The 15955-nt window shown below is 43.0% G+C and overlaps 1 protein-coding gene across 2 annotated transcripts in view; it reads left to right on the plus strand.

The window, feature by feature from the left end:
- The window catches only part of Sox5 (SRY-box transcription factor 5), a 982978-nt gene that overhangs the window by 201899 nt on the left and 765124 nt on the right, over positions 1-15955 (plus strand). For both annotated transcript variants that reach the window (XM_048432629.3, XM_048432630.3), the window contains exon 3: positions 12535-12615. The gene's annotated coding sequence lies outside the window, so the exon portion shown is untranslated. The remainder of the gene's footprint in view (positions 1-12534; positions 12616-15955) is intronic.

Below are 15955 nucleotides of genomic sequence, written 5' to 3' on the forward strand. Positions count from 1 at the left end.
TCCACTCTATCTGCAGTATCTATCTGCCGTGGAAAACACCCTGTCAGCTCACCACTGGCCTCCCGGATCTCTCTAACCCATGTTATCAACCAGCAAGCAGTGTGCAGTAGCTAAAGCCGTATTTAATACTGGGCATGACGGTTGGCACATGCCTGCGATCCCATCACTTGAGAAGCTGAGGCAGGAGGACTGTGATTCTGAGGACAGTCTGGACTGTTCCACCTGTAAACCAACAGTTACAAAGTCTGGATGCAGTTTTGAAAAGACATTTCCAGTGTAATTATTAATGCAAGATTATTAATAATGCACACGAAGATATGGTTATAGAAGGATTCATAACGCACCAATGAAATTTGTGGTTTTAATGTTCTTATCCTATTCTCTGGCTATAAGGTGGGAGGGAGTTACTTCATTCTTTAAGGTATTTTTTCCATGTAATTTTATTATCATTTGATGCAAACACTGATAGAGTAATATTGACCAAACAGAGATGTGTGGATACAATGAGTTCTCAGACCAACATGCTTGTGCCTTTCCCATCGAAGCCTGCCTTGTACACACTCTGTGTAATAGGAAGTTCTGTGCTTAAAAAGTCTCTACTGAACAGAGACTCAGATGACTCTGATGTTCAAAGCTTTGACTGCACACATGTGAGGTCCTGAGTTCAGATCCCAGTACCCATGTACAATGCTAGACTGAGTATCTGTAACCATCCCATCCATGTACAGCGCTAGACTGAGTATCTGTAACCATCCCTCCCACATACAATCAACACTGGGTTCAGTATCTGTAACCATCCCATCCATGTACAGCGCTAGACTGAGTATCTGTAACCATCCCTCCCACATACAATCAACACTGGGTTCAGTATCTGTAACCATCCCATCCATCTACGATGCTAGGCTCAGGACCTGTAACCATCTCACTCATGTACAACCACCATTAGACTCAGTATGCGCCCCTGTAACCATCCAAATGCCGCGGTAACATCCCAGTGCCCCTGTGGTGGGATGGGAGGTAGAGACAGGAATTCCACAAGCCAGTAAGCCTGGTATAAAAAGCTATCAACAAAAGACCCTGTCTCAATGAAGTGTAAGGTAAGCACTGGAACATGAAGTTGTCCTCTAACGTGCATAAGCACACACACACACACACACACACACACACACACACACACACACACCACAGAGAGAGAGAGAGAGAGAAGGGGGGGAGAAAGAGAAGAGAAGTGTTATTTTTTAAAAAAATAGAAACTTACCAAATCTTTCAACTTTGGGAAAAATAATTTGTATTAATTTAAAAAAATGAAATATACATTTTAACTCTACCTTCTTCTATTTATGAAACAGGGAGTTTGGTCCTAAGTTTGCATCATTACTTGGTCGATGAATAAGTAAAGCCACATCTTAAGGGAGAACAGAGGCTAGCTCTTGGTACCCTGGCCATGGCTACTCTTTGATGATTTGTAACTCTGTGAGCAGTTGTCCCCTGTTTAAAATAAGGAGGATCTCACACCATACACACAATTCTTAGGCTACACTGCTCGACTCTGGTGCACTCCACTTGGAATTACCCCTTAAAGAAAGACTCTACTCCCGAGGGGCTGCAGAGATGGCTGGTGGACAAGTGGGTGAGAACACTTGCTGCTCTTACAGAGGACCTGGGTTTGGTTTTCAGCACCTACATGATGACTCACAATCCCCTGTAACTTTAATTCTTGGGTTTCTGAGTCCCTCTCCTGGCCTCCACAGGCACTACATGCATGTTGTGCACATACATACATTTGTACACACATACAGGCAAACACTGACACGCATGCAAAATGTTTTCTAACAAGATTCCACTGATAAAAGTGTATGGACTAATTTTCTAAATCTTTTGCTAATTGCCCTGTAGATGTTTTTCTTGGGAGTTCTATTTCTTCCACTTTCCCATGGGGATTGTAGGGCCTTTCTCTCTCTCTCCCCCAACCCTCCCTCCCTCTCTCTCTCTCTCTCTCTCTCTCTCTCTCTCTCTCTCTCTGATTAGTTGTTGCCCATTGACAAACAAACTTACAAAATAGGAAACATGAACTGGATTTGCCTCATATAACCTTCCATCGAAGTGAAGCTGGGTCTGTATAACCCAGGCTGTAGTCAGTTTGCTATCATTATTGCCTTGGCCCTAGCTGCGCAATACTTAGGGTATCCTCAGCTTATGAATCCTGTCTTCCTTTGAGAACTGTGTTATGAGAACTGGGTCAATTAAAAATATTTGCCCCTGAAAAAGAAAGCAACGTGAACATTGATCTGGGGGGGTGTTTATTTCGGGGTTCGACACACGCTGGCGCACGGGTGTGCAGTGGCACAGACATTGACTAGCCCTGGAACCAACTGGGCCGATGATCTTTGTTTTCCCACCAGATGGATTATTTTAAAATATCACACAACTTCTGAGGTTATTTACATTACAAATGTGCCGCTTCACACACATCAAGGATGGAGGATTATGTTTTGACAGTCACTCTTTTATGAAATTATATGTTGTTCAAGTAGAGTAAAATTCCAGTCATTCTCCTGGGAGCAGGCTTACAAATCCGGACGAGGTCACACCTCTTTAAAGATGCAGTTTGATGATCTGCCATCAAAACAAAGGAATCCTGTTAATCCTCTCACAAAAGTGAAAATTGCTGATCAGGCCTCTGGGCTGGGCTGGCGTCTTGGTAATGTACTGCAGAAGAGCAACCTTGAGAAGGTTGATAGCCAAAAAGCTTGGGGTACCAGCCATGTCCCTCCTTAGCCCAGTTGGGCCTGTTGTTTGGAAACAGCCAAGCTTGTCAATGGCGATGACTCTAGCCTCGCCTTCTGGTGTTTGCCACCTTCCATGCTAATGGCAATGCAAGCCCCCCTCCCACTGCCCCCAGCCCTTCCTCTCACTTCCAGAATGCACAGGGCACCATGCCTCTGTATTCTTTCACTTGGATGCACCTGTCTTTTGAATTTTCATCATGAGTTTCTTTACAAACCCCGAGGGGTTTCCTTCCTTCCTTCCCATAGATAGTGTGCTGGTATTTTGCAGAAAGGAAGACTCGATCCCAACTGAATGGAGAAACAGAATCCTCTGGGAAGTGTCATAAGAAAGACTCTGAAAATAGATCAGGGTTGAGGCCATGACCTGAGTTCTGATCTCCAAGCTTGGCATGGTGGCCTGCGTGTGCCTGAAATCCCAGCACTGGGAGGTTAAGACAGGCAGGTCCCCAGAGCTTGCTAGACAGGTAACCCGGGTTCAGTGAGTGAGCCTGACTCAAACAAATAAACAGATAAAATTAATTAATTAATTAAAACCAGGTGGAGAAGGCCATGAAGGCTACCTGCTGCTAACTTCTAGCCTCCATACATAACCTGCACAGGCTAGCTTATGCACATACATGTGCATACAACACATGTGCACTCATGCATGTGTGTGGATGTGTGTGCATACACACAGCAGAAAGAGAAAAATACATATTTGCAAATGACAAAACTCAATTTGAGGCAGCTTGACAAGAGCTTAAGAAAAGATTGGGGAAGGGCAACAATGATAACACCGCAAAGGAAATAAATAGAGTAGTGGCTGGGCCTCTGAGTCAGGCATGGTGGGGTGATCCTCTTCATGTGTCTCCAGAAATTTTGGTTTTTGGCTTTATTGTTTTTGACTATCATAGTGATCTTCAAAACCTGACCCAGGGTTGACAGTACTGGATCCTAGGGTTCCATCAACGCTGCTTACTCCTTTCGACCCAAATGGAAGGTCTCAGAAGTCTGAGATAAGCTCAGCTTAGATCCAGTAACAGACTGGACTCTTCAACCATGTGACTTCCCTCCATTTCTGCAGAGTGTGCTTTGCAACCACATGGGCTCATCCATCATGTGACTTCACCCCTTTATTGTCAGGGTCCAGATGAAGCCTATGCTCTGTTGCTCCTTGGAGACACCATGGCCATTTCTAAAGCCTACGGTGCCGAGAGCCAGTAGAGCTGTTATGGTAGTCAGTGCCACGCTTATGGCTCCCCTTGACTCCCCTGGCCTGTCCAGATTTCATCAGAGCACTTTAGAGTTTGCAGACAGGGTTTCTCCTGAGGAGAGTCCTCTGGTAAAGGCTCCCAAGCTGCTTTCCTGTCCCCTATTTCCCTGGAGGTGCACTTGCGAATGTGCCTGTGGGCGTGGCATGTGCCAAAGAGACATCCCGGTTTGCGTGAGGGGACATCCTACAGCAGGTGACAGCTCGGAGCTCTGGTTCGGGTCCAGCCTAGGCTGTCATAGATATACTGACAGTCTTCAGTCAGGTGAGACCCTGAGAAGACAGAGCTCCGTGTGTGACCAGAGACACCAGTTGACGGGGAAGCTCTGAGGCAGAGGATGGCCCACTGGGGACTGCTCCTCATAGTTGACGCTTTCTAAATAAGAGCACTGTCTTTTTAAGACCAGTAGGGGGTGAAGATGGAGGGAGCACGCACAGCGGTAAGTATAACACAGCTGTGCTCTGTTTATGCTCCAGCTACAATAAAAAAGCTATAAAATGTGGGATGTCATAGCTCCACTTCGCTTTATTTATACGATTTCCTCTGAGCTCTGTCACAGTGCACATTCATCTGCTAAGTTGCAGCAAGAATGGAGATTAAAATATCACAGCTCAAAATAGGAGTCAAGCGGAAGGAGATTCATCATAGCCCTATTAAAAATATGTAAATATGGGAGTGAAGTCATTTTAAAGCTGTACCGCGGCTCCTCCTTGATGAGTTAAGATCTCCTGAGTGAGTGGCGGGCTGAGCCACGGACAGGGCTAAGGACTTGGTCTCTGTGTCTCCCACCTAAGGAAATCAGTTTAAGATTTAAGGCTGTTTGCATTGCAAAACACATATGCTTTACTATTATCACACTCACATCAGTGACAGCGGGGACTGTGAGTCTCAGGACATGATCTGGTCTCCAGGCTCCGAACACCTCATGATGGAGCTAGGAGTGGGAGCCCCGGCCTCTACTTCCAGCGTTTGTAGTAAAACAGTTTTGAACACTCCCTGTAACTCTCCAGATTCATTCTGTGTCTGGAGGGCACGCTTAGGAGAGTAAGGAACTAGACATGGAGGCTGGTGCATCTCAGATGCTGCTAACTGCCCTGGCATCTCTTCTTTGCTGTCTACGTCCCGAGTGCCTTATTTTCCAAAGGTGTGATTGCTGTCGTCTTCATAGCAAGTGCCTACTGGGCACCAGGAAGGGGCTGTGTATAGATGTGCGGCAATTGTTCTCAGGCAGCTGGATGGGGTGTGTGCAATTAAGTCTCACATTTCAATATGAGGACCCCACATGAGGCAGAAGACCGCACTTCAGTGAGAGTGGAATCCAATGGCTGCTCTGAGAGTATTCCAGAAACAGTAGAAGGAAGGAACGGTAACTCAAGATAGAGACTTTGGGTTCCAGCCCAGGCCACTGCTGCTCTTGGTGTACTTACCTCACCTGTAAAATGAAGTGAGTGAATGAGCCTGGGGAGATGGTCCAGCCAGAAAAGTGCTCGGTGCACAGAGGGACCTGAATTTGAGCCTCAGCATCCATATAAAAACCAGTTGTAGTTACACAGATCTGCAGTCCAGGGCTATGGACAGAGACGGGGCATCCCCAGAGTTTGCTGGACAACTGGACAGCTCCAGGTTCAGTGAAGAGAGCTTTTCTCCAATCTTGAGGTTGAGAATGATTAACAAAAACTCCAGGAGTCAACCTCCAGTGGCTACACATGTACACACACACACACACACACATACACACACACACACAGAGAGAGGAGTTACTCCCTTCGTGGCATTCTTTGCCTGCACAAGTCTCATGACTTCACAAATACACTTTTTTTTTTAAAGTCAGAATCCTTTTTCTATATTTTAGTTGACTTTGGCTTCACTACTCTGTGAACCTCTACTACATGACAGTTCTATAATTTTTTTCTTCTGCTTGTTTTTTTATATATGGTATGTCATTTGAACCCTTGGGTATAGTTGATGGGGGAGCATAAGAGCTATGAGAGTGTGTGACCTTGTACATTTTTCTTAATTCTATGTGCCCTTTTCTCAATGGTAAGATGGATTAAATGAGAGGGATTCTGTCAAAAGGTGATTCTGGGAACCACATCAGATAATATGTGCAAAGCCATAGCTCAGCACCTAGCTGAGTAGCTATGATGAACATTGAAGCCTCTTGTGGTTATTTCTACTTTTCTATGTCTCATGCAGAGTCTCTCCCTTGCTGCTTATTGTTCCTGTTCCTCCTTTCTGTAACTGGAAACCGTTAATCTGTGGCTTCAAGTGATGTCTCCTAATGAGCTGGCAGAGCAGACACACAGATTCTACTGGTGTCAACCAGTTTTCAAGACAGCATGGATAGCAGGAATATCACGGAGGTCATGGAGGACATGGAGGGCATAGAGGGCATAGAGGATGTAGAGAGCATGGCTCTCTCCCTGTTTCCATGTCTCTCTCCATGTGTACATGGTTCTCCCCCTGTGTCCATGGCTCCCTTCATGTGTACATGGCTTTCTCCATGTGTACATGACTCCCTCCATATGTGCATCTTTCCCTCCATACTAGACAGAAAATGGGAAAGTTCTTGGGATTTGTCAAAGCAACTAAATTCCATGTCTTAACAGTTTGATTTAGACAAATTTCTACAGTGCCTCAAATTTTACCGTTTAAGGTCATATATTGTTCTGGAGGATTTCATAAGAAAGACTAGGAAAAGTGTTTTCGGCTGCTGTAGACTATAAGTGACCACCTTTCCTATGGATTCTAAGAGAATTGATGCTCTTGGTTGGTCTTCAGTGATAAGTGGTATCTGGTGTCATTTTCAATAGCACAGGAATAAAGGGGCCCTGTATGTGTAAGAGAAGGCGGAACGAGAAAGATGACTTGAACATCAAGTTGAATAATTTAAGTAGGAAAAGTCTTGGTGAAATATTGTAACTTCATGACACATTTAAAGGCTTCAATTTCATCTACTTTTACTTTAAAGCACAAAGAAGAATGGACACGTGCTCATGGTCCGTCCTCCCTCCAGCACCCCCACCCTTCTGGTCTACAGTGTGAATGTCCCGGCAGGACAGGGGCATGTCTCCATTGGTAGCTGCTTATCTGGCTTGTGTGATGCCCTGGGATTCATCCCCATAACCACACAAAGCTGAGCCTGGTGCATGCCAATAATCCTGGCATCCTGGAGGCAGAGGTGAGAGGATCAGCAGGTCAAGGCCATCCTGTGCCACATAGGACCCTACCTCAAAATCAAAACAGTAGTAAAAATAAAGCCCACTCTGTGTCAGCTCATCCATTTGTCTGTTAGTTCCTCCTTCTCCTTGTCTACCCTGGGCTCATGAGGCTGATAAAGGATTTGGGATTTAAGCTTAAGGAGATTGCACTTGGCCACCAACCTGCATCTCATAGACCCAAGAGAAAGGTCATTGACGAGGTCATGGCCTTGTACTTAAATCCCATCTTGTGGCTATCACTACTTGAAACATAACTATTGAATTTTATTGCCTCTCTACACCTCATCTATTAAATAGACTTGATATTATACGGAGCCACATATGGAAACTTGCGCAAAATCTCTAGTAGAAAGGTACCCAGAGCACCCGTATCTTGAGGGAACTTCTCAGATGGCCAATCGCCAGCTTGTTTGCTGCCGTGCCTATATGGAACCAACCCACCAGAACCTGCTCATCAAGACATGTTCAAGGACTGGAATAGTTGCCGTCATGATTGATCTAAAATGTATCCAGCACTGCAGGTTGCATCGTGGGCTCTTAATCCTCAGTTCCAGCTCAGTTCTTCCTCTTGACTGAGAATACCTTCCCCTCCACAGCATACACATCCCTGATCTCCAAGAGGCTTCATTGGGAGTTGACGGTATCCAGTGTTAGGGGCGTACCTCACCACCGCGACATCAGAATGCAGCCCAGCCTGTGTTAATCAGAAACTTACATTAAGTCTGCAGTTGGGCAAACAACTCACAGAAAGCCTAATTTATACTAGCGTGGAGCATTCCGTGTGATTTATTGAATACCGCACTCAAAGTGAGAAGCAGAATAGTTGTAGAAGTGTGCTTCCATGTCACCATAAAGTCAAAACATCGTAAGTCACAGGCGAGCGAGCTGGGGACAGTCTGTGTACTTTAACGTTCAGGAGGAAATAGTGCAGACTTGGCTTGTTGCAAGATGTGATTAGGCTAAGCCTCCCCACATAACCTGTGTGATAGTCAAGTCTTTTACCCAGCTAACCACTCATGAGAGCCAGGCCTACTCACATTGCAGGACTGCCTTGAACTCATTATGTAGTGGAAGGCCGTCTTGAACCTGGATCTTTCTACTTGTACCAGACCTGGGAATCTGGGGTGCACTTTCTTCCTATATAGTGTTTATGGAAGAGGCAGGCATCAATCCTGTGTAGTTTAAGTGCAACTTGATAAATTCCATATCATTAGGTACAGTAGGAGTAGACAGGGGGCATCAAACTCCAGCTGAGAGGGTCTCCTGAGTAAGGGTTTGACTGTGATACTACAGTACTCTAGCTGAAAAGAATGAGACATATACATATATATTTATATACATTCCAGTGTCATATACATTTATTATTTATATTTGTTATATATATATATCATGTATCATAAAACATAGAAATTATACATAATAGTTAATTATAAAATTATATTCTTCTATATTTATAAATTTAATATATAGTATATTGAATAGATATTTAATTATATTTATTTTTATAATTATAGTTAAATGATATATTAATATGTGCTTATTATATATAAGATACATTTATTTGTTTATTTATTCATTTATTTTTTTTTTTTAAGGCAGGGTTTCTTTGTGTAGCTCTGGCTGTTCTGAGAATCGCTCCGTAGACCAGGATGGCCTCAAACTCAGAGATGTACCTGCCTCTGTCTCTCACAAGTGTCAAGATTAAAGGTGTTTATCCTAACACACACCAGGCATTTATTTTTCCTGTTTTTAGTTGTTGGGTTTCCTATTTTTCTTTAGCATACTATTTTTATTGATTATTTTGGAATTTCATATCATGCACCCCAATCACACTCACTTCCAAGTCCTCCCAGTTCCATCCTCACCCTTGTGACCCCCTCCCCCCACAACAAAAGGAGAAGAACAGATAAAAAACAAACAAATAAGAAGGTCCAATTTGTGTTGCCTATATACTCACTGGAGCATGGTCAAACTCTCAGTAGCCAGGAAATATATGCTACAAAAAAACAATACTTAGAGATGACAGAACCCAGTGTGCCTTATCATCTCCTTGTCACTGGGAATAGATAGAAGTTAGCATATTGTCTATACTTTGACAATTAGTGTCTCAGTGAGCAAATGACTTTGACATGAAGCCACATTGGTCATGTGGGGACATGGGTGCCCATGTTTTCTGAAAAGAATCTAGTGCTACAGAGGATGGTCCCAGTCACACTCCACATCCCGCCGGGGCCCTCCACCGAGCCCGCATGAGTGATCTCAACCTCACTCCGAGGACTTTAGGAGCTCCGTGTTTTATGTGGACTACACCATGGATGTTCACCTCAGGAGAGATAACGCTGTCTAATTGTGTCCCTTTAGAAAGGTGAAGAACATTCTGAAGTAACTGAGGGTGCACAGAAGGTCTGCCTCCTCAACACAGCCTGGGAGAAGAGCTGAACTTGGCAATTATTCAGTTGTATATAAGGAAAGGGTATAGACTGAATCTTGGTTATGTGTTTTTCATTTGAAGGGGACCATGAGTTGCCGGTGTTAGGGAGGAGTCTGCATGACTAGTTCAACATGGTCTCCAGGGGCTTCTTCTTCCCCATGGAAAACACTGGACAGAAGTCAGGAAGATTTGCATTTCCATGTATTCTGTCACATATGGTCACAAATGCAGTGGCTGAATTGATAACTAGACACTAGCTCACTGCTGTGCACGACAGGGGCCACCCTGCTCCAGTCCTTCCTATTCGGGGTATCTTCTTGCAGCAAGCAAAGTCTGTACTATTTCCTTACATTATGTTACCCAAACAGCAACAAAATACAAACTTTTTTCTATTTGAATCTGTTACTGGAGAATTGGAGATGGTTGCTGTTTGCATAGGGCAAGATAAGCAATAGCTGTAATCTCTATGTAAGCATCACCTGGTTCAAGGGTTTGAACTATGAGAACTTTAAGCAAACTTAAAGTTAAAGGTTAAGGTATGTTACCTTTCAAAGCCCTACGCTTTGTGGATTTACAGCTGGGAGATGGGGGAGTTTAAGCATCTGCCCAGGTAGTTAGTCAGTGTCAAAGTGAGAGGGAGCCAGGCGAATCTCACTTCTGACACCAACTGTGACTGTAGGAATTTCCACAACCATTCTCAGGTTTGACAACTTCTTAAGATTCATAGGGCTCACAGGAACCTCTTAGACTCACGGTTGACTACAGAGGAGGCTGCAGACCAGAGCAGCCAAGATCAGACGTAGACAGAGTCTAGGGAAGCAATACTCATAGGGGTTCCCGTATAGGAGGTGTGTTTTTGACACTAACCTGTGACAGTCTGAACAGAGCATTCTCAACAAAGAGAAACTCACACCAGCTTTTAGTGCCCGGAGTTTGAACTGAGATTTGATCATACACTGTCCACGGGGCTGGCCTTTAGTCTCCAGTTCATCCTGGAGGGTGGTGTTGAACCAATAGCCTTAGAGTCCAGTCTTTAATGGATGTAGAGCTATTGTTACATGAACCAAAGCCCCCAACACAATTCATGTTGGTAGAGTGTAGGCTAGACAAAGCCCTAACCAACCAAACATAGCCCTATACTGCTCAAGGTTGCAGGGCATCGTCTCCTAACGCTGAAGGAGGAAGCTGTCTGTTTCAGTTAGATTCCTCAAGTCACGCCAGCCTTAGATGCATGCTGTACATGCTAAATCACCCCTGCCTTTTGACAAGAATATTGGAAAGAAACTCTATTTTTCAGATAGCTGCATTTGTCAGGGCAAAGTAATTTACCTAGCATGATCCCCCAACTCTAAAGGGCTTAATACCATATGGTTATCTGAATTGTATCTTCAAAAAACAAAAGATGATAGCCCTTCTGGGCCAGGGGTCAGGTTAGACCAGCTCTTGGCACATGCCGACAAGTCTCCTTTTTCAGTGGATGGTGGTTAAAACAGAGATCTACAATATGTCCAAGTGCAGAGAGAAGATGTTTGTGGAGTCGCCTGCTGCAGTGACTCCCTCAAGGCTCAGAGAACAATGCAAAGGAAAGATAGTGTGGTAAGATTGTGGAGCCAGAGGGCAGATGAGATGGTGTCTTCTGGACACCACAGGGCTGCTGCGATCAAGAACTCACAGAAGCCATGCTTGCCTGTGCAAGACCCGCAGAAGATCCAGCCAGTCAACATTCTTCCTGGTTGAAGGAGGGGTTCCTAGAGCCCCACCCCTAACTTAGGAGCTATTGACATTTGATGACCACCGGGGAAGAGAGGGTCAGGAGTGTGTCCCATGGAATATCAATCATTGTATTAGTCAGGGTTCTGTAGATGAACCGAATTGCTAGAATGAATCTGTCTGTCTGTCTGTCTATCTATCTATCATCTATCATCTATCTATCTATCTATCTATCTATCTATCTATCTATCTATCTATCTACCTATCTATCTGCTATGGGGTTTCTTAGACTGACTTACAGCTTGTGGTCCAACTATTCCAACAATGGCTGTCTTCTTATGGAAAGTCCAAGAGTCCAGTAGTTGTTCAGCCCACCAGGCTGAATGTCTCAGCTGCTCTTCGGTATATACCAGAACCAAACGGAGTGTTGGCCTCTAATGCCAGTGAAGAAATGAACTTGCCAGCAAAAGTGAGGGCAAGCAGACAAAGAGCAGGCGCTCCCTTCTTCCATGTTTTTTATATAGGTTGTCCCCAGAAGGCGTGGTCCAGATTAAAGCAGAGTCTTCCCACCTCAAATGACCTAGATTTAGGGTGGGTTTTCCCACCTTAAATGACCCAAGGAAGAAAAATCCCTCGCAGATATATTCAGTTGTTTGGCTTTTAGTTAATTCCAGATGTAGTCTAGTTGACAACCCAAGAATAGCCATCACAACCATGCCCCATAAATGGTTCCACATTTGTGCATATTTGGGTAGTACCAATTTTGGACTCAATATAGAATAGCATAAGAGGGGTTGACATTTGGTGGGGGACATTGAAGAGATTGTGGGATGAGTTGAAGATGTGTGTGTTGGGGGTGATGTGACCCAAACACTGTGTACATGCCTGAAATTATTAAAGAATAACTAATATTAAACGCCAAAGACTATACTACAAGTAGAATGAAGATGTATGAGCCATTATAAGAATTAAGTGTTTGCAGTAAACTTGTCATCCAATGGTGATGTGTGCTGTTTTAATAGGAAGATTACAGGGGAAGAATGGTTATTTCATTGGTCAGTATCTTCCAGTAGAGTCCAGTCAGCATGGGTCAGTGTGTTCGAGCACATTCATGGGCTGTGCATATGTTCCAGGTGCTGTGCTGGCTGCTGTTGACCCAAAGATGATAACGAGGAGGGTGTTCCTGCCCACGAGGAGTTAGCAAGCCGATAAGCGTACGTACCGCACTGACTTAATGACTGTGGCTATCATGCTGGGATTAAGCAGAATGAAAACCTTATATGCATGTATGAAATACTTTGGTCAAGTACTTTGCCAGCAGTTGGAAGAATGGGTTTTTGAACTGATGTTGTCAAAGTTAAAGAAAGGTGAATTGTTGCTAGATTGACATTTACTTAATTGCATTAAATGATTAAACCCAGGATCAACTTTTTTACTAACTTTTATAACAGTAGAGCTATTTTTGAAAACCTGCATTTGCATATAGAGTCATAATACACACACACACACACACACACACACACACACACACACACACACACACCATTGTAGTTGAAGACCCCTTACACCTATGTGTAAAGGAAGGCAGGATAGAGATGTCACCCAGCACAGTCCTTCTTCATGCATTGGTGCTCTTGATTCTTATTATCTCAGGGAACAATATCTGTTTATATTTTAATTTTTTTCAATGAAAGTATATGCCTTATGGTAGTAAAAGTATAATAGTTTGTTGCAGTGTATGATACTGTCAACCTTACAGTATACAATAGGGTGAATAACTAAATTCAATAAAAGCAACTAAGAATATATATATATATATATATGTGTGTGTGTGTGTGTGTGTATGTATGTATATATATACATACATACACATTGTATGGTTTAAAATAAGAGATCAGAAGATAAAATGACTAATTTATGTTGGAAATGTGTAGTAGATCACAATACAACTTCAGAAACAGTCTGCAGGGATATGGTTAAAAAGCATGAACACACTGTCTGGTTAGGCCTTGCAAGCACTGAGAGCAGTTATTACTTAAATGTGTGAGCAATGCAGGAAGGAACATGTCTTTTTCCTTGGCGTGATGATTTTAATTTTTAAAAGCATTTAATTTTGCAGGCCATATCCATCATCTTTGCCTAGATAAATGTTGTGGCAATTTTTTGAATGAACCTCTCAGCTCCCTCAAGAAATTATGACTGTACTATAAATTCGCAAATGAAAGGCCGTTTGTCAGCGTTATAAATCTGAGTCGAGCCTGTGCTGATGTTCACGTAAACTCGAGTGGCTCAGGGTCTGTTGACTGTTGTGACTGCTCAGAGCTCCAGAAGAATATGGATAGCGTCCCTCTCGCATGGTGCAGTTGCGTTGCACGGGGGAGATGACAACATGCAATATTTCTGGAATATTGTGGCATTTCTTTGAGTTACTGCTGCTCACACAAAATAAATCAGCCTTAATGATAGATATTCCAAGGGTGTTTATGAATCTATTCACTTAATCTAAAATACTTTCTGTTGGCATCTATAGATCCAGTTCAAAGGAAGAGGCAAGCGTTGTAAACCCGGGCAGTTACATTTAGGTACTGCATGACTGTGTCAGTCAAGCCCAGTCGGAACTGAAATCAGAAAGCATGGGTGCGATTCCTACAGATTCTGATTTAGCAAAAACGTGTGTGTGTGTGTGTGTGTGTGTGTGTGTGTGTATCTGTCTGATGCACCACTCTTCATAAAACACAGGTCATGTTTCTTATGTTTCTTATTGATTATCTCAGGGAACATTATCTGTTTATGTTTTGATTTTTTCAATGAAAGTATATGTTTAATTGGTACTATATTAGAATTCTTCTTTGACATGTTTGTCCCTCTCCCAAACTCCTTGCCTCTCTTTTTTATCACCTGATAAATATTTCTGCATTGTGTACACTTTGATAGACAAAAACTGGAAAGCTGACACAGTTCCTCTGTGGTGATATAAGAAGTGGTGGATAGTGTGTGGTTTCAGCAGCATGGATTGGGGTGGGTGGATTGGACAGGTGAAAGATTGCTGGCTACCATTAAATAAGAATCAGCTATGCACACATTTGGGAGACTGTTTGAGTGTAGGCACACTTACACACATGCTGCTTGTTAACGTAAGCAAAATATAAATTGCAAAGCTAAATTCCGGAATCAACTATTATAACCGACTCTGTTCCTGTCCATCTCTTAGTCACCATGCCTAGCACATGTGATCAGTTGCTGTCATTTTTGGTAGCAAGATGGTGGTTGTTGACGGAGACCACTTGTTCATTCCCCGGCTGCACAGACTCCCAAAATAATCACACAGAAATCTGTATTAACTACAATACTGTTTGGCCAATAGCTTAAGAGTATTTCTGACTACCCCTTTTATCCTAAACTAACCTATCTCCATTAATCTACTCTCTCTATACATATCTTTTCCAACCTGGCTATATTCTGTTAAGCCATTGGCCAAAAAGCAACTTCTCTATTCATTAACCAATAAAAACAACACATATAGAGAAGGACTTCCCACACTAGGTGGCTGTCCAGTTTCCTCAGTGGTATCATCCATCAAATTATAAAGTCTCTTTACCAGAAACCATGTAGATAGACATCTCCCAGGGCACCCTGCAGCAGCAGCAACTTCACCTTGTCTATTGACGAGGCATTGGCAGTAGACCTCAGGCAAAGGGTTCATTGAAAGAAAGGCTTCGTGGATGCTAAATAGTAAACATGAGGGTTTATTTCCCATGTGACTGGGAAGATGGTTCAATTGGTAAAGTGCCTGTCAAACAAGCATGGGGACCAGTTTGCGTGACCATGTACAAGCTGACCGTGGCATGTGCCTACAGCCTCAGCACATGGGAGGCACAGATGGGAGAATTCCTCCAAGTCACTTAAAAAACAGTCTAGATAAATATTTTGATCTCTAGGTTTAGTGTTGGAACAGGTGTTACAATAAATGATAGATAGATAGATAGATAGATAGATAGATAGATAGATAGATAGATGTATAGATAGTAGATAGATAGATAGATAGATAGATAGATAGATAGATAGATAGATAGACAGATAGATAGACAGATAAGAGAGGATCATTGATTGAGGAAGACAACTGGATGCTAGCCTCTGGTCCACACACACATGTGAACACAGTGAAACATGTACACATACACTCTATTCAATAAAAATCACTGTAAGTACATATAGTCAGCCCCACTGTGTCTGATTTTTGTTTGTTTTATTTAACTATGTGGGGAAGGAGGAGAAGAAGACTCAGAATGAAAAAAGAAACAAAGAAATAAACTTTTTTTTTCCAAAACCTTTCAAGAAAGTTAAAAATCAAAACTAAGAATCCCCAAAGCTTGGAATTATCACAAGCCCAAATCTACCCTGAATCTACATGTGTTGAAGGATACAGGCACCTGAGATGATGTAAAGTTTTTGGCGATGTGTGAAGATCATATGCAAATCAGATGCCATTTTTCCCCAAGGGGCAAGGGGCTTGAACATCTGTGGATTTTGTTTTCAGTGTGGGGAGCGGGTCTC

This window comes from Myodes glareolus, chromosome 3 (assembly GCF_982192425.1).
Source record: "Myodes glareolus chromosome 3, mMyoGla1.1, whole genome shotgun sequence".
In the NCBI taxonomy this organism is placed as follows: Eukaryota; Metazoa; Chordata; class Mammalia; order Rodentia; family Cricetidae; genus Myodes; species Myodes glareolus.